The sequence below is a fragment of the Ixodes scapularis genome, unplaced genomic scaffold (assembly GCF_016920785.2).
Source record: "Ixodes scapularis isolate PalLabHiFi unplaced genomic scaffold, ASM1692078v2 PGA_scaffold5__190_contigs__length_132052651, whole genome shotgun sequence".
Classification (NCBI taxonomy): domain Eukaryota; kingdom Metazoa; phylum Arthropoda; class Arachnida; order Ixodida; family Ixodidae; genus Ixodes; species Ixodes scapularis.
In genome coordinates this window covers 3571463-3590854 of record NW_024609880.1, presented here as the reverse complement: position 1 = coordinate 3590854, position 19392 = coordinate 3571463, and the positions used below count along the sequence as shown (strand labels likewise).

Genomic DNA, 19392 nt, shown 5'->3' with positions numbered 1-19392 from the left:
ACGTTTTTCAATCGGCTCCTAGATCACCTTTCCTAAGACTATGCCCCTAAAAGAAAAGCTCCTAAATCAAACATTCTAAAGGACATTGACTAAAAGCAGAACAAGAAACAACTGCCTCTCTCAACCAAACGACTGTTTCTGTGGTCGCTCGCTATTGTTTGGATCGCACCTCGTGCGTCGCTCGTGCTACTTCTATTGATTACATGGAGTGATTAGGAAGCAGTGTGACAAAACAAACCACGCAGTAAAATAAACAAAAAGCGCTGGATTAATGCAATTTTACCCTGTAAGTGACACTTTCGCGATAGGTTTAGTAGATTTTGCTTTGATTAATCATTTCCTTTTACACTGTACGAAGCGTTGAATGGGCGAGGTGATTTTATAATGTGAAATCAATAATATCCCACACTCTCAGATAAAGAAAAAGTAACGCTTCTTTCTTTTCTTTCTTTCTATCTTTTCACTGCCCGAGTTTAAAGCAGGGCAAGCGAAATACTTATTTTGCATTTTCTTTTTTTTGTATATATATATATATATATATATATATATATATATATATATATATATATATACATATATATATATATATATAGGCCGGACTCCGGCCGAAACGTCGAAGATTAAATCGTCCGTTGTTGCTGTTTTCACTAAGGGTTTTTTTCTTCTAAGTTTTATATATATATATATATATATATATATATTGTGAGACAGAGACAGGTCGGTCAGATGACGGTTTTTTATCAGAGTCTGATAGCTATAGAACGTTTCAAAAAAAGGTGCCACGAATCAGCTGACGATGCCGATCGCGCCACCCACAGCCAAAAGTGACGACGACGATGTCCGTGGGCAGTGCTACGCAGAAGCGCCCTCACAGTTTTCCCCCGGTTGCGGAAAGGTGGCCACCTGGCCACAGAGGGAAGGAAGGGGTGCCGTTGAGCGGGGAGTGAAAGGTTTCAGTCGGGAGACGTGAATCTGTTCGCGGCCGCGGTAGCGGCGATCGGTGGGTGTTTGTACTGGTTCCACGAGAAAGTTGACAAAAGTTGTTTGAGCGATGACGCGGTAGGGGCCGATGTAATGAGGCAGTAACTTTTCAGAGAGGCCGGGCTTGCGTGTTGGCAACGAGACGAGAACAAGGTCTCCAGGTTGAAAGCGGACGTTCTTGTGGATGGAGTAATGTCGGGTTTTCCGTTCCTGTTGGTGTTGAACAGTGCGAAGTCGCGCAAGTTGACGAGAGTCTTCAGCACGGGATACGAGGTCATCGAGGAGAGTTGTATGGGGTTCAGTTGGAGTATACTCAAGTACTGTGTCGAGCAGTGATGTCGGTTGTCTTGCGTGGACGAGCTCAAATGGCGAGTACCCAGTTGTACTTTGAATGGCCGTATTATATGCGTATGATACGAATGGTAAAATTGCATCCCAGTTGGTATGATCTGATGATACGTACGTTGCGATCATGTGCGCAAGGGTACGATGAAAGCGTTCAGTGAGCCCGTTGGTCTGTGGGTGAAAAGCGGATGTTGTTTTGTGGATGACTGCACAAGCAGCTAAGACCTCTTGCACTGTTTGTGACAAGAAGGTATGGCCTCTGTCGCTGAGCAGCACGCGGGGTGCTCCATGCCGGAGCAGTAGCTGGTGGACGAAAAAATCCGCAACCTCGGTGGCGGAGCCATTTGGAAGAGCCGCTGTTTCTGCGTATCGTGTAAGGTGGTCGACAGCTGTTACAACCCATCATTTTCCATTGACTGTGCGTGGTAGTGGTCCAAACAAGTCAATTCCTACGATCTCGAAAGGTTGTGAAGGGCAGCGGGGTGGCAGTAATTGGCCGGTGGGTGCAGATGTGCGACACTATGTTTTTGGCATACGAGACAAGAAGATACATACTTTGTCACCGCGGTGTACATTCCGGGCCAGAAATATCGTTCTCTGACACGACAGTAAGTTTTGAAGAGCCCTAAGTGGCCGGCTGTGGGATCGTCGTGCAGAGATTCAAGGACCAAGGCATGTAAAGTACGGGGAATAACCAAAAGCCAACGATGTCCGTGGGGCAAGTAGTTTCGACGGTACAAAATATCCTTTTGAAGCTGATAATGCAAGAGCTGGCGTCGGAAGCGAGCGTTTGCCGTAGGTGAGGTTCCTTCCATTTGGGCAATGATATTACGTAGCCTGGGGTCTTGGCGTTGTTGGGTGGCGATCCCTATTCCATCAAATAGTTCTGTCGGGGATGGACTCGTCTCAATACTTAATATAGTCTTAATTGTCGAGGGTTGAGGTAGCGGGCATCGTGAGAGGGTGTTGGCATCTTGGTGTTTTCGGCCAGATTTATAAACAATTGTATAATCGTATTCCTGCAGGCGCAACGCCCAGCGTCCGAGACGACCTGAAAGATTTTTTAGGGAGGCTAGCTAACAGAGCGCATGATGACCAGTGAGGACTGAAAAATGACGGCCGTATAAGTAAGGACGAAACTTCGCGATCACCCAAACCACCGCAAGACATTCCTTCTCTGTTATTGTATAATTTTGCTCTGGCTTGCTCAAAGATCGACTCGCATAAGCAATGACGTGCTCTACGCACGAGTCGTCGGGTTGTAGAAGAATTGCTCCAAGGCCGTAGCCGCTAGCGTCTGTGTGGAGAACGGTGGCGGAGTTGTTGTCGAAGTGTCGAAGGACAGGATCGGAAGTCAGGGCTGCTTTTAAGGATGTGAAGGCAGATTCGCACTCAGGAGACCAGGGAAAGGTGGAATTGTTCTTAAGAAGGTTGTTAAGTGGAGCGGCAATGGTTGCAAAGCCGCGAATAAAACGACGGAAGTACGACGACAGACCTAGAAAGCTTCGCAATTCCTTTTGGCGTTGTGGTCGAGGGAAGTCTGAAACCGCTTTTATTTTGTAGGGGTCAGGTCTGATACCATGTTTGCTGATGACATGCCCTAAGATCTTAATTGTTTTTGCCGCAAACGTGAATTTCTTAGTATTAAGCTGGAGGTTGGCGGCAGATGAACAGAACAGGACCTGGGAAAGCCGCTCAAGGTGTTTCTCAAAGTTGGAAGAAAAGATTATAATGTCATCTAAGTAACATAGGCATGTTTTCCATTTTAAGCCTCGAAGGATGTTGTCGATCATGCGTTCGAAAGTCGCTGGCGCGTTGCAGAGTCCGAAGGGCATGACGTTGAACTCATATAAGCCATCCGGTGTGATGAACGCAGTTTTTTCTTTTTCCTCTTTATTAACCGGGATCTGCCAATAACTGGACCGTAAATCAAGAGAGAAAAAATATTCAGCTCCCTGCAAGGAGTCCAGTGCGTCGTCAATGCGTGGCATAGGGTAAAGGTCTTTACGAGTGACTTTGTTCAGTTGGCGGTAATCGATACAAAAGCGAATGCCTCCATCCTTCTTTTTGACCAGGACTACCGGTGACGAGAATGAACTGCGTGAAGGACGAATTACGCCCTTTTTCAGCATATCAGTTACATGGTCCTCGATTATGGAACGCTCTGATGGGGAAACCCTGTACGGACGACGATGAACAATAGCAGAATCTTCAATGTGGATCCGATGCTCTGTCGTGTGGGTTTGACCAAGGGCAGGTGATACGATGTCGAATATTTTTCTGTTCTGCTCTAGCAAAGATAGGAGTTGACGTTTCTTTGATTCGTCAAGATCTTGGCTAATTGCTGTATGCAGAGACAATGTTTAACATTTCCGGGTAAGCAAAGATTTGGTTTGAGGGGCGGATATAGAACACAGAGAAACGGGTGAGTGTGGTGTCGCAGTCACGACAACTGTACCATGTGGAATGAGAACGGACTCAGTACTAACATTAGAGACAGCTATGAGAGCTTTTCCATCGATGAAACGGATAAGTGCGTGCGGTACAACTATGCCTCTCGCGAGAAATGTGCTCGATGGTTGAACGACGACATCGGTTGTGTAAGTGGTTGTCGATACGAGTGGTAATACGTGTGTTGTGAATGGAGAAATAACCGAGTCGGTTTCAACTGATATTTTCGCACTGTGATCAGTAGCTGTATTGCAGACGTCAAGAGTGGTCAAAAATAATTCCGGATGACTACAGTCAATTACTGCCGAGTTAAGTGAGAGGAAGTCCCAGCCAAGGATAAGTGAGTGCGTGCAATTTGGTAAAACAACAAACTCTATGTGATGGCAGGCATCTTGTATTACCACCCTCGCCGTGCACAATGCGGAGGGATATATCAAATTGGTTCCCGCTCCTTGTAAACAAGTACCATGAAAGGGAGTTCGGACTTTTCTTAACGTTTTGCAGACATCTTCGCTTATAACTGAAATTGCGGCGCCGGTATCAACCAGAGCAAGAACATTTAAACCTTCTACACATACGTCAATCAAATTGGATGGGATTGGAGGAGTTGTCTGGTTCCGTTGGTTCGCAGTTCTCTCCGCAAGAACTGCGTTTTTTTAGTTTTCCGCTGGGTATTTAGGGTAGGTTTGGGTAGATGGAATCATCGGAGACCCAGAGCGTGGAAGTGGAGAGGGGGAACGACGCCTAGGATATGTTTGGCTTTCAAATCTCGACCTCTGAGGGGAAATACTTCCTTGGCGGCCGGAGTTGTTCAGACCTACATTGTAGGTCCCTTGATCTCGGCGAAAGTGAGGATGATAAGAGTTGTCGTACCTGTCGTCATCTCTGCGTTTCCTGCAGTAGCCGGCAATGTGACCCCTAATGCCACAGTAATAACATACTGGGCGGTTGGGTGGTCTCCAAGATTGGTACGTCGGGGTGAGGGTGGCTGGAGTAAATGCAGCCAAGGAGGGTGGGGTGTGGAGTTGTTGTAACGAAGCCACTTGAGGGGAAGGCATCCTAGCGGCAATCTCGGCGTAGGTTGGTGGTGCGGGCGTGGGGAGAGGAAGAGTTGCCGAAGGTAGAGCTGCTAACTCGTCTCGGACAAGGAACCGCAAGTCTGGAGAACTTGCTGCCGGTTCAGCGCCGCGGTGTGTTTTGTTGAACATCTCCCGGAGCTCTTCTCGAACGATGTCTCTAATGAGGGTGCGGAGTTCAGAATTTGTCGCTTTTGGTTCTCCGAGATTCTGAGCTGGGCAAAAGACTCTGATGGTCCGCATTTAATCGAGGTGTTGGCAAACAGATGTGATGTCAGCTATCGATTCGGGCTTTCGGACCAGAAAAACATTGAAGGCCGGCTCCGCAATTCCCTTCAGGAGGTTACGTACGCGCTCACTCTTTTGCATTTCGCAGTTGACGCGACGGCAGAGCGCGAGGACGTCTTCAATGTAGGAGGTGTACGTCTCTTCTCCTTGACGTCGAGTCTCGAGTTCCTTTTTCGCGTTCTCTTTGCGGCTAGTTGGAGTGCCGAATATGTCCTTTAGCTTCGTGGCAAAAGCGTTCCAGTCTGGAATTTCTTCTTCGTGGTTCAGAAACCACGTTTCGGCAACATCAGTAAGGTAGAAGACCACGTTAGCGAGTTTAGTGGGATTGTCCCATCTGTTGTAGACGCTCACGCGGTCGTAACTGTCGAGCCAATCCTCAACATCTTCGTCATGAAGACCAGCAAAAACCTTAGGGTCTCTTTGGCGGCTGCGAATCGTCCAACCAGGAGTGGTAGGGCTTGGTTGCGATTGCTGTTCAGTCATCGTGGTGGCTGTAGACGTCGTCGTAGATGGTTGAGACATCGAGGGGGTTTGAGCAGCCGTCGCCGTGATGGTAGCCAGAGTGCGGTTTCGGAGCTCCAGGGTTTTAAGCGGAAGCTCGAAGGGATGGTACGGGGTCTAAAGGCTCACCTCCACCACGTTGTGAGACAGAGACAGGTCGGCCAGATGACGGTTTTTTATCAGAGTCTGATAGCTATAGAACGTTTCAAAAAAAGGTGCCACTAATCAGCTGACGATGCCGATCGCGCCACCCACAGCCAAAAGTGACGACGACGATGTCCGTGGGCAGTGCTACGCAGAAGCGCCCTTACAAGATATATATATATATATATATATATATATATATATATACTTTCAAAACCGTCTTTCAGGGCTGCGGCGTTAACTCAGAAAACTAAGTATTAGTCTAAGCAAAAGCGATTATAGGGCATCGGCCCTTGAGATCAAAAAACGCATCTCGGAGTGTATAGATCTCACGCCTCTTGACCCTAAAGTGGTAAGATGCAAAATATTATAGTTTTAAGCAAACTGATGTGTACTTCTTATATAGGAAAGTCCGACATATGATTCCACAGTTCTCATTTGTTTGTGCGGTCTTCTGCAGTTTTGACAGGACTGTCTTTTTTTTTTTTTTAAGTAGGTTGTTAAGCTCATATATTGATTAAAGTTGGGTGTGTTGAATATATCAAAGGCCGATGAAAAGTAGCTGTGATTTTATAAACAAAACCAATTTAAATTCTGAAGTAAGTGCTCAAAATCGACGGCTGTTTTCTTTCTAAAGCGTCGTCACAATTTGAAAGGATATTCCTTATTTCCTGGTTGTAAAACGTACATTAGGCTTAATATTTTTGTCGTTGCATAATATTTGTTTTTCTTTTCTTCTTTCTTACCGGTGGACGGTTTTGATTGATCCAGACACGAACAGAACCTGATGTCTCTTGTTGACGCCATTAGAGAAATACGCTGATGCTGAACATACCATTATATATGATCTCCGTGGTTAATGATCATCCAGATTTAGTGTTCCGAGAAATTTATTGTATGCATTGCCTTTTCTTTCTTCAGTTTATTCTTTCAACATCAAATTTTCAAACATGACTTAGCAGATGTAATTATTTGTGTCTTTTTTGCGGGCACTTCTCTTGTAGGCTGAAGGAATATCTAAATATTACGAAGTATTCCTATTTGCTTCCTGATACTGCATAAAAGACGACACTTAACAAAATGTCATTCCTTCCTTACATCTGCACCGAGATCTACTAATTCCTCCAAAATAGAAGGAGTAAAAAAACCTGACAATGCTTGAACATTAACACATTACAAACGAAGAAGCACGAGAAAGATTTTACCCCGAAAGCTCGAGCTAGACTTTTTTTTTTTCAAACCAATTAACATTTTATTATTTCCGTGTTCTAGCACTTCATACAATGTTTCCTCCCTCCTGGTTTTTTTTTTTTTTTTTTTTTTTTACCGGAAGGATCGTGTTGCAGTAATATTTTTGTGGCTGATCAACGAATATTTGTGTCTGCGACTAAGACAAACATGCCACATCTTGAAGGAGACACACACAATCTGGGAGGTTGGCTTCCGTATTATACTTTGCGAGACCGGGATGTACTTGTTTCCGAATTGTTTACCGTTCTCAGGCTCATGTGGAATCTCCGCCAGCTCAGTCAAGTCCCCTCTTCATCCAGCAGCGATTAGAAGTTCGAGAGCATCGGGCTTTTTTCGCTCCTTTCGTCTTATATGATTTCCCGGAGCTGAACACCTCTTTTCCTCCAACAGTTGGGAACTTTTGATAGACCCTTTTCCAAAGTCTGTCAAGCAATACTGGCGGTCGCCATTCCTTGCACACGAAGCGTGTGATCTGTTCGAGTCCACGCCGAACGTTGACGCAACACCTGTGTCCAATGCATGCTCGGAGTACCTGCCAAAAGGATGGCCGACTCGAATAATTTGAGCAGCAGCTGCAAGATGACGCGTACTTTTTTAAAAAAAAAGTTGATTTCCGATTTGTTCATCATGCACCAGTCTAATGCCCTAACTAGACTAACGCTCTCAAATTTAATTAAGTTAACGACTTTGGGCATCTCCCAACTGTCATTCAGCTATATTCTGTTGCCCGTTGTTACACGGTACGTAAACCCAGTTGAGATGCGCGTAAAGGGACAAAGTTGAAACCGAAACGAATCCGAAACGTATGACACATTTTCTCCGTTGTTAAAACAAGTGATGCAAATATCATCACTTGTTGCACACTTTTCATTCTTTATAATCGTTAAAGGGAAGCAGAAGCGGTTTTAAATATGAGGACAAAATACCTGAGCCAAGTTAATGAGACCTCAGCCATCAAGAATATCGTACTCGTTTGGCCAATTCCTGCGCAGATTAACCTGAAAAGCACCTTCAGAGTAACGCCGAAGCCACGCCTTTTTGAATCAGAGGGAAGGGGGAGAGAGAAGGGGGAGGAAGCCCGTCAGCCAACGACACAAAAGGACCGGCTGGGGGACCCCGCCGGGACTGACCGCGCTTCCCTCGTAGGCTGCTCTGCTGACTTTTCGAGCCGCCGTCGCCCTGCCGCTGCATAGCACTTGCTTTCATCTGTTCACCGGTTTTATCTGCAGAATTCTCATGGCACCGAACCAACTCACTCCTGCTGTTGCACGATGCGGTACTCATGTGTAGCCGCCAGCTTTCACGAACAGCGCTCGTCGCAGTTGTTCTTCCCGCTTACCGTCTTTTCCACTCCGTCACCGAGATTGTAAAGGGGTGGGAGGGTTTGAGCAAGTACACCGTTTTTTGTTCAAAACGTGTATTTCGGACGGCGCATATGAAAACTATGTACGCATAGGTTTGGGTCTGATAAAGGCTCGCCTGAACCCCATGCTCTGCCTACCATCTTCGAAGTAAGAAGGCGATTCAGCGCCTTTAAAGTTCACAAGTAAAAAGGAAACGCAACTAAACAGAAATTTTTGGTCGACTGTTACGCTGTTAAAAAGTTATTACGTTATTAGAATTGTGCAGCGCAGTAGAAAAGCCGTGATCATGTAGCCAAATAGCGGCTTTCCACCGGCTCTCTTGTGTTAACCGCCTTATATTAGTGTTTTATTGTTAGGTTCTTATATTGCTGAAGTGGCCATCTCTTAGAAATAAAAAAAAACACAATCATCAGTAGCCCACGATTGTTTTCTTTTCGTTCTAATCTACACGGCTACCCAGTCACTTGGGAGGGGAGGACTTGCTCTAATAAGTGGTCATGCAATTCATAATGTGACTTTCACGGTGCCACTTTTTTTAGCTAAATATTTTTTTACAGTTGCTGATATTATCTGAGTTTACATATATTTAAACGTAAACATTAATTTTGTTAATTTTTCCTTCCATAGGTTCAGATTATCTTCAGGAGAGCTTTTTGGAAATACAAAGCATGTAACCTTCTGGTCTAAATTGAGTACTTTTTTTACAGGTTACGCAGTGTTTTCCGTAAAAAACTTGTGTCATGCAATGGGTCTTTGTGCCGTAGAAATGCGATCGGACGATGATAATGCTTGGTGGTGGTGTGGTGCAGTCAACAAATCTTGGCAGAAGTATGCGAATGTAGAGGCCCAGGAAGCTTTCACGAATTCGACATCAAATTAAGGGCTACCGCGAACACATCTCCGCTTTTTCTAAAGCTATAATGGCGTAATAGTTAGTGGCAAACCAATTAAACACAGCAGAGGGTACCGCTATCACAAGGAAGACCTTCTGCGCAGTTATCCGCATAGTGCGCCAGGACATGGCGGTGGCAGAACGGCGACCCTGTCCTATCACCCGTCTCATCTCAGGGGAAGCTCTCCCGTCGCCCGAATTCGATTATACTACCCTTCGAACCACATCAGCCTTAATAAACAATGCAGCCTGCACACTCACGTGTCTAGCAGTTGGCAAGCACGAAGGCCGATGTGTGCAGAATTATTTTCCTCTGACGAACGTCTTTGGAAGGGTCACGCTAATCCGGCTTGACGCGTCCCGTCAATAGCACTCCGTTTATTGTGAATGTTTTACATTACAATAAGTAGCAGTCAGTACGTTCCTGAAGGTATGAAGCCAGCCATGTCGCGTCCCCGCAAGCGGTTCTTCGTGTCCTGCTTTGCCAACGGCTAGAACGCATACTTTGTCACGTCGAGGGTCGTCTGGACACATTCCTCTTTCGGATCCACCTAAAATTTGGAAAAATGAGAAGCCCTGCCCGATTTACAAGAGCAGAAGACTCGGCGCCCAGCTACTTCCTCAAGCGACGGAGCAAACGAGAATCGAGATGGTCCTTTTATGACGTAGTGGGGCGTCACGCGCGTCTAGCCAATGGCTTGCCGCTGCGACTATCGCTTCCGATTTCGTCGCTTTTTTTTCGCGTTTAGGGATTATTTTGGGTCAAACGGCTGCGATATTTGGACTCAGCAGGCACAAACACGTCAGAATCAATCATTAACTAATTTTTTTTCGAAAAGCCCTTCAGCGGCCCCTTAAAGGAAAATAAAGTTAACGTTTTTTTGCTTGTTTTTAGAGTGAAGAAACAATATTCAGAAAGTTTCACACGAATTTATGCAAGAGAGATATAACGACCCAGGCAGCACACCATTGTTGGACCTCCGTTGGCCCAATGTTCGCAAAAAATGGTTCCAATATTGGTCTGAAGTTGGCATTTTTGAAAACGCCACCCGATCCAATGGTGGTCCAACATTGGTGCCAATGTTGGACCACTGGTTTTCCAACGTTCTATCCCACGTTGGACCAACGTGGTTTCCGCTTTTTTATTCACTATTGCCATAGAGGTTTCACCGTTGGCTGAACCAACATTGGCATCCAGCGCCTTACACACTGGCTCTTCCAAAATTGGCTTAAACATTGGCTATTCCAATATTGGCATCCAGTTTAATACACTGGCTATTTGTGCATCCATTGTCTATGCCATTATTGGATGCCATTTTTCAGTCAGTGTTCTAACCAGCGTCACAAAAACAGTGCAGAGAACCAAGCAAGAGTATTGCCCTTTTTCCTCAAGCACTGTTTTCTTTCTGATACTAAAATCTAATAAATGCAGCAATTTTACCGTATTTGGACACTTTAGGTATTATTAAAGCAGGCAAATAAATTGTTCATAACGTTTGACAGTTCATAATTTATTGAAATCGAATAAAAATATGTAAAACATTGAGCTACCAGGGAGGCCTGGGCAGACTCGGTGGCAGGGTCGGCGGCAGGCTCGGTAGTGGACAGGACAGAGGGCTCGGCGAAGGGAATGCGCGCAGGGGCCTGGCCACAGGATTCTGAAAGAAACAGAAGCGAGGCTTTAGATTCAGGTGAAGGGTTTCAGAAGCTCTTAGTTCTCTCTTACGCTTGTCAATAATGAATATTCAAATAAAACATAGCGTCATTTTTAATCGCCGCCCCTTAATTATTCGATTAATCGGCTCAGTTGCTCGTCAAGTATAAAATCTCGGAAAGGACTAACGACTTTTTATGTTTACTATTCCATATTATAAACTTTTTTTTCCAGTGAATTATTTTTTGTTATTTTGTATATTCAAAAAAAAAAACTTAGTACTGCCTTTTAAAATAAACAGATGAGCAGGTAAGCCACCGGGGCCGGCTTGCTGGAATCAGTGTCTCAGCTGAGACTGGGTGAAAGAAAGCACTGTAAAGGCTGGGACACGCGAGCCTCTTGAGTTGAGGTTTGAGTCCCGTTCAGCTCGTACGCTGGCTTTGACAGTGCTTTCTTTCCTCCCGTCTCAGCTGAGGCGCTGTTTCCAGCAAGACGGCCCAGGCGTTTACGACTGTTTTGGTCGTCCGACTTGAGCTTACTCAGAGCTCGATCGATCTAGATTAAGATATTTATACTGTTTTAAAAATGAATCAATTAGTACAAAGGCTATTTCATAAATTGCTTAGCTCTACTCTTCCAACATCATGGCGTCCCTTAACCTTTCATCTAGCTTTAAGAAGTCTTAAGAATTATAATCCCACCATTTAAGTTCACACCGATATTTCAACGTTCACTTGAGAAAAAAAGAACGTTTTTAGGATTAACGGTTTTTAGGGCACGGAATTATGTAATTATAAATGTACCCACATTGCCTCCATAATATTTACAATTTATAAATGTAACCGGTGGCCTCCCTCGTCAGCTGACTAGTGTGAAACGCACTTCTAAATTATCGGCTCAACAAATACCCCGTTATACGTAAGAACCTGACAGTTGAACAGAACTTGATGCTTGAACCAATCAAGAATTTAAAATAAATCACGCGCATAAAATAGCTTGTCGCGTAAAGATAATTACTGGCAATTACACTCGCAGCGCACGGTGGCATAATTGACACTCCACTCGCACCCAACAATGCGAACCTTGGCACATAAGGACTGCTCAACGCTCTGTGGTATTCGGCTTTGGACATAAAGGGAGGACTTTTTACTACAGGACACATCTACCGCCAAGAATACAGCCATATGTTAACAAGAACTACTAAATAAAAATGACTTCAACCACAAAAATAACAAATCAGAACTTCTCTCACGGTCTATTAGAATAAAAATCTCTTACAAATGACGCTGTACAGGTCTTTTCGAGCCGATCACTGTGGATTACACGTTGTACTCGTCGGAGATTACTGGCACAGAGTTCGACACGATTCAAACTCATCGGATAGTGAGAAAACGTGCATTGCGTAGCAAGAATACCTATCCCCAATGGTCAGGAGGACCTCTCCTTGTCACTCACATGGAAGAGAAGGCGGTCCGTCGTGTCTTCGGTCTGTCGAAGCTATAGGGGTCACATGTATGCCCACAACAAAGGAAGACCACCGGTGTGTAGGCGCTGCCGAATGATTATTCATGGCCCTGGCAATCCACATGTTGAGGATCGCACTTGGCACTAAGACAAAAGGCGCTGCTGGTGATTGGAACTGTAGAACCACCGTTCTTGCCAATTTCTGTATAGGGTAGCCTGGATGGCTGAGATGCCGAGCCGCCTTGCCCGACAAAAACAACCTGCTAAGCAATCAAATGCCCTCACACAACTTAAAAACGGACACCTCGGTGTCCTGGTATCCGCATGATTATCTTGCCGTTCTTGTTCCTTGGAGAAAAGACTATTTCTGCAACAAAAAACAAACACAAAATGCGCATAGATTGCGAAGCACCTCTGCCCACTTGCAGTTCGCGGATGCGCGTGTTGGAAATTGAGAAGACCGTCCCTACCGTCTTCCAGTCGCTACTTTATCGTGTGGCCTTGGTGCACGCGATCCCACTTTCTGTGTGCGTGAGTTTCGCGTGTTGGACTCCATCACCCCAAAGCTGAGAGTGTAAAGGAAGCTAAGAAGTTCGGTGAACCAATGACCAGGTCTATTTGTAATCACGTGATCACGCTCTCTCCCGTAACCACGTGCAGAGAGCGGTGCAGGTGATGACTGGTCCGGCCGGCGCGTAGCTCCCACGGCACTGTCACCTTGGGAATGCGCGGTGTCCTCCTCGCTCACGGACGCCGAGTCCTCTTCGCTCACAAACGATTGATTTAATGAGATAAGTGACGGCGTGGGGAAAACGGGGCGGGGGGGGGGGGGGGGGCTGGGGACGACTGTTGTCTTATCACCCTCTCTCGCTCTTTCCGAAGCCGTTCCGAGGCCGTCGGCTACCGACCCTCTCTTGAACACTTCTCTCTCTCGAATTCTTTCATTTGTTTCTGCCGGTATTGGCTATCCGGGTTTCTAAAAAACCATGTAGTAGAGATAGCTTAGACATGATAACTCTACAACAAGAGGAGGAAAAGGAACAGACAGACACTAAGCTCCGAAATCAGCTCGGAGCGTAATGTCAAAATTAAAAAGAGTCAATAATAAATAAAATGCGGAAAAAGGGGGCTAGACTCTAAATCAAGGCCAAAATCCGGCTAGATAATTCAGCTAGACTCTAAATCAAGACCATCATTGTCGTCTGCTATCAGTGCCTTGGCACCATGGAGGAGGCATTAGGGCTCTTATTGTGGCACCAGTAGTGCCACTATAAGAGTCATAGTGCCGTCATTGTATAATCGAGTCAATAGCAAAGAAGTGTTTCACCTTTCACGAGGTGCAGTCCCCAAGCCCGTAGTTGGGGTCCGAAGCTTTTCTGTCAAGATCAGAGTCAACATAATAATCTATTATGTTGACTTTATAACGCAGACATCGTTTTTCGCTTTTTGTTCCAGTTGGCGGTCCTGATTAGCCCATATCGCTGGCGACTCCTTAATATGCATTGTGAAGGAGGAAAATTTCGTTATTGTCTTGTTTACTTTGCAGAAAAGCACCTGGATCGCGCTTTGACAAAAAAAAAATTACAAGAGCTCGAGCAATTTCATCTTCTTGAGGTAAAGCGAACACGCCTTAACTAGTCTAGTCCAATATGCTTCAACTATTAAGCCAATGGTATTGTCAGACTAACACACATTGATCATTATACGCCACTGTGTTCTTGAAATGACGATGAGCCAATGGTACCAACAGGACAACAGTAACCATTGTAAGCTCGTGTTTATCCAACATTGCCAAGCCAATGCTACATACAAGTCAAGTGTCCATTTTATGCCAGTCGCCATCAAATATTGCAATGCCAACGGTACGGACAGGCCAACATTGACCATTTTATACCAGTGTTCATCCAATATTCGCAAGCCAATGGAACCGACAGGCCAACATTGCCCATTTTATGCCAGTGTTCACCCAATATTCACAAGCCAATGGAACTGACAGGCCAACATTGTCGATGTTTTTCCAGCGTTCATGTAATATTCGCAAGCGAATGGAACTGACAGGCCAAGATTGCCCATTTTATGCCAACGTGCTTCCAATATTGGTTGATCATTGGAAAAGCTGGGCCATCACTGAAGATGCTATATAATGGCATAGACAATATTGGGAGCAGATTGGCTGAAGTGGACCATCATTGGACCTTTTTTTGCCAATGCTCTTCCAATATTGGCTCAATACTTTGTGCAGCCTGGGGAAAGTCTTATCGGCACCCACATTACAATAGCCGCCCTCGCCGAGCTTTGGCTTCTGCGACGTGCCTCGTTTGTCCTACCGGCAGCTCTAACCACGAGTCATACTCATACCTCGACTTTTTCACTCACGAGTGCAATCCCTCACGATCACTCACGCTCACTGTCGGATATGATGTGATCGTGAGTGATGACGCGAGTCTCGAAAAATTGTGAGTGTGAGTATTAGTGTGATCGTGAGTATCGTGAACTGATGAGTGTGAGTCCTGAGAACTGATGAGCGTGAGTCTGATCGTAAGTGTGATCGCGAGTTCTGAGAACTCATGAGTGTGAGTGCGAGTGTGAGCCCTGCGAACTCATGAGCGTGAGTTTGATCGTGAGTGTGATCGTGAGTTCTGAAAACTTTTCGGTGTGAGTGTGAACTTGAGCGCTAAGGTGAAGTACTCATCAGTGTGAGTTTTGGGGTCTCTTGAGTGTGATTGTGAGTTTCGAGGCTCACGATCATGAGCCTGAATCAAGACGTGAGTCTTAGGGTGGGTGTGAGTTCGGTGATCGCATTAGTCTACGCGATGACGTGAGTCTGAGGACCATGGTCATGATGAGTCGCGGTGAGCGCTGGTATTATCTTAGCTGGGTTGGTCACGTGGGCTCCCGGGCCGTCTAAGTGGGCGAGGAGACTCTCGCTTCGCAACTAGTGAGCGCGTGGTGTTCAGGCCTTCAGGGTTGGTTTGGGTGTCGCTCGCCTGCTCCTTCGCCATGTAAACGCGCCGCTTCGCAACTAGTGAGTGCGTGGATGGCGGAGGAGGGGGGGGGTGGTGCTTGATCTTGCAGGCTCTTCCTTGCGAGTGCCCTCCGCAATGGGTCTAGGACATTTTGGTGTAGGACGTTTCGGTGTAGGACTTTTCGGTGCGGACTTTTCGGTGCACGGACATTTCGGTGCAAGGACTTTTCAGTGTACGGACTCTTCGGTGTACGGACTTTTCGGTGTACGGACGTTTCTGTGCACGGACTTTTCGGTGCACGGTCTTTTCTGAAACATATTTTTTATAACACCTATGCGAAGCGTCCACACCTTTTCGAAGGCACCAACAGTGAATTGGTCAAAATCCCTTCAAGCCATTAGCAACTTTGAACCCTTACACTAGGGGACACAAAAGGGCAAAACCCTTCCAAGAATTAAACTAGAAAACAAAAAAGAAGGGCGACGGGTACAAACAAAGGACAACGAGGATTATATTTCTAGACTACCCGAGACTAGTGTAAAATAGAGTGGGTTGAAATTAAAGCCAAGAAGATAAGGTACGAAAACAGGGACGTGTCGAACACAGCTACCTCCTTTGTTTTTCTGAACATTATGTAGTTACAGAAACAGTGTGATAAGCGCGAATCTTTTGTTGACATCTAAGTACCTCATACCAACCCCAAACTACACACTCTGTTATCTACGAGGTCCGCTTAGAACCAAAACCTACTGGTGCCCCAGGAACGTTGGTACAGCGCTAACTACTGTCAAAAAACGAGGATAAAAGCGCGGCATCTGCATGTCATCGTCCTATTTCATTTGATGTTGGTTGAGTCGAGGTGGTAGCTTTAGGGTGACGCTCTACTTGCGAAGTAAACGTGGAGGGTCCAAACTTCTGCACGAACGGTTCGAATACGACAAGGAGCACTGCTTCAAAGAGAAGGTGAGTGCTGTTTGCCTAAAGCATTAAATAGCGATACGTTTTTAAATTTGTAAAAAAAGACTGCGAAGTCAATCATTTTGTTTAGCTTATTTTTAGCGTATTTTGTGACCTAATCGTATACGGAATAAAATAATATCACTATAATGGGATATGACTCATAGTTAATTATTATCGAAGAAAACTGAAGCGGTTTTTTATTTGAGGGAAAACACCTAAATCGTCTTCATTTGTCCTCCAGGATCACAAATATCGAGATTATTTTACAATGTGGTTCTGGAGCCTGCAGAAATCAATTTTTAAAGTACGACTGAAGCCCCCCTTCCCGGGGCGGGGCGTCATATTGGGAGTTTTCGGAACCTCCGCTCTCACGTATCTACAACGCCTGTCAAAGCTACGTACGCGCACTCTTGTTTTTTTGCGTTTTTTTTTAGGCCAGAAAGAGACGTTACGACTGGTGTCAGTACGGGGGAATATACCTGGCAAGCTTGGAATTGCACGTGCTGCCCACACGCGAGACACGCGTTTGGCTGCCAAAAGATCCTAGTATGACGTCACGACTGGTCGGAGGTTTTTCGTGTTTTCTTGTGTTTAGTTACATTTTCGGAAACAAACGAAGCTGATATTCAGATTCAAGTGATAAAAATAGCCAAACTTCACCACTCACTCCTTTTCTTTTTCTTAGGAAGTGTTTCAGCTTCCCTTTAACACCAGACAAAAGGCTGATTCACACTGCCCCATTTTTTTTACGTTAAGTTACGACCGAAACATTCCTGCCTCGAATGTCGCGTGTCATGCTTTTCCCTTGAACTGGTAGCCTCACTTAATATGAAGCACAGAAGTCCCGGTGACTTCAACGTAATATTTCATAACGTAACTAAACGTAAGAAAATGGGGCAGTGTGGACAGTCCTTAATGGTCAAGGTCTAAACGACTTCGATTTAATTCACCTTTTATTCCTCGCAGACATATTGGAAATGCAGCAGGAAGCTCGAATGCAAGGCAAGAGCACATACCATTGATAGGGAAGTCGTGCAGCTCATCAACGAACATACTCATGCCACCTGCCAAATAGAACAAGAAGCCAAGTTGGCTTACTCCTCGATGAAGGAGAAAGCCAAAACAACGGAAGAATGCAACCAAGCAGTTGTCGGACGCCTCATCACCGAGATGACGCCGGAAGCGTGTAGCTACCTGCCAGCTCAAGATGCCATCCAGAGAACATTGAGGTAAGCATTTATAGGCTACTATAATTGCTACCCAGTTTGCAAATATAGAGCTTAATAATATATTTTGGGAGGACAAAGTTTAGAAGAGGTATGGAAAATGGCTGTGGGAAACTACTTACTATACTTTCGTTATTTTTACAGTTAAAAAAATGTTTAGACGGGTACTTCTGATAGGCTAGTTTGGTTAAACATCTAGACTGTCAATAAACAAAAAAAGCGCAAACGACTAGGAAAATAAGAGGGGAACAGGACAGGGCGCTTAAATGCATGGCGCTCCGCATAAAAACAGAATAAATAATAAGGCGCGCGCTACAGTTCACGACTATGAGCAGTATTGTCCCCCTCTTACCTCTTTAGTCGTTTGCTATTTTTATTTCAAAGTCTAGAGGTTTTTAGGGCGTAGCCCTCGTATGGTTTAAAATCGTACATGGCACGCATTTCTTATTCACATGAGTCACTGTTTTGAAGCGTGATGCCAACGATATCCTAACTTTTTTACGTGCAGGAGAGTTCGTGCAAAGGAGCAAAGGCGCCCTTACCCCTACCCTTGAGGTTAGAAGACGTTGCCACTCCAGCTAACTACGCGTCGAAGAAAGACGGCTCGAGGTTTCTTGTATTCGATTCCGGTGTGCAAGATCAGGACCGCTTCCTTATTTTCTCCAGTCCGCAGATGATTGCAGTTCTTCAAACATTTAAGAAATGGTTTGCCGACGGTACAGTCAAGGTTGCACCAGACCTGTTCTTTCAAGTCTGCAGCCTACATTGTGAAGTTAGCGGATCTGTTCTGCCCGCGGCTTATATGCTGCTAACCCGCAAAAACTGTCGTACGTACACGCGAGCTCTGAGCGCCCTTATTGGCGAGTGTGGAGGGGTCTGCGAGGCCAAGCACCATAATAGTGGACAACGAACTTGCAGCCATTAACGCTTTCAAGACCGTCTTGCCAACATCCGACATGCGTGGGTGCTTCTTTCATCTATCTCAGTGCGTTTATCGCAAGGTTCATTCTGAAGGACTGCAAGAACTATATGCCTGTGATCCTCAAATTAACTTGGAGGCCCGCATGATACCTGCTCTTTTCATGGTAACCCAGAGTGATGTGGAGGATATCTTCACCGAACTGGCGTACAGCGTACACCCAACTCTGCAACCAGTGATGGATTACTTTGAAGATACCTTCATAGGACGGCCAACGGCTGGGGGAAGGCGAGACGCACAGTTTCCAGTGGAACTCTGGAATCACCATGACACCGTGCTCCAGTGCGACTCCAAGACCACCAACTCGGTGGAAGCATGGCACAGGGGCTTCCAGCCTCGTGTGCAGTGCTCGCACCCGTCCCTTTAGAGGTTCCTGGAGGTTCTACAAAGAGAGGACTGCATGCAGCTTCACCGGCTCACGCAACTTGAGATGGGGCAGCGATTCAAGCAGGCAACAAAGTATGTGAAAGTTTCCGAGCGCCTGCAGACACTCGCTCGAGAGTATGACCGCAACCATGCTCTTCGATTTCTCAGAGACGTTCGTAACGTATCTATCTAAATTTTTGATTGCACTTGTTTTGTGAATAAACGATGTTTCAAGTTAAAATCTTGGGTCTGGCTTCATATGTTATGCTTGCTTCCTACACCGAAAGGCCAGTGCACCGAAAAGTCCGTGCACCGAAAAATCCGTGCACCGAAAAGTCCGTGCACCGAAAAGTCCGTGCACCGAAGCGTCCGTGCACCGAAAAGTCCGCATCGAAAAGTTCTACACCGAAACGTCCTGCACCGAAATGTCCGGATCCCCTCCGCAATGTCTCAACCAGCTCTGGAGGCAGAAGGGGTATGGGGG

At 45.7% G+C, this 19392-nt stretch overlaps 1 pseudogene; it reads left to right on the top strand.

Moving 5' to 3' along the window:
* The first annotated feature begins 18627 nt into the window (after positions 1–18627).
* Positions 18628–19101, top strand: LOC121838032 (annotated as a pseudogene).
* The last annotated feature ends 291 nt before the right edge of the window (positions 19102–19392 follow it).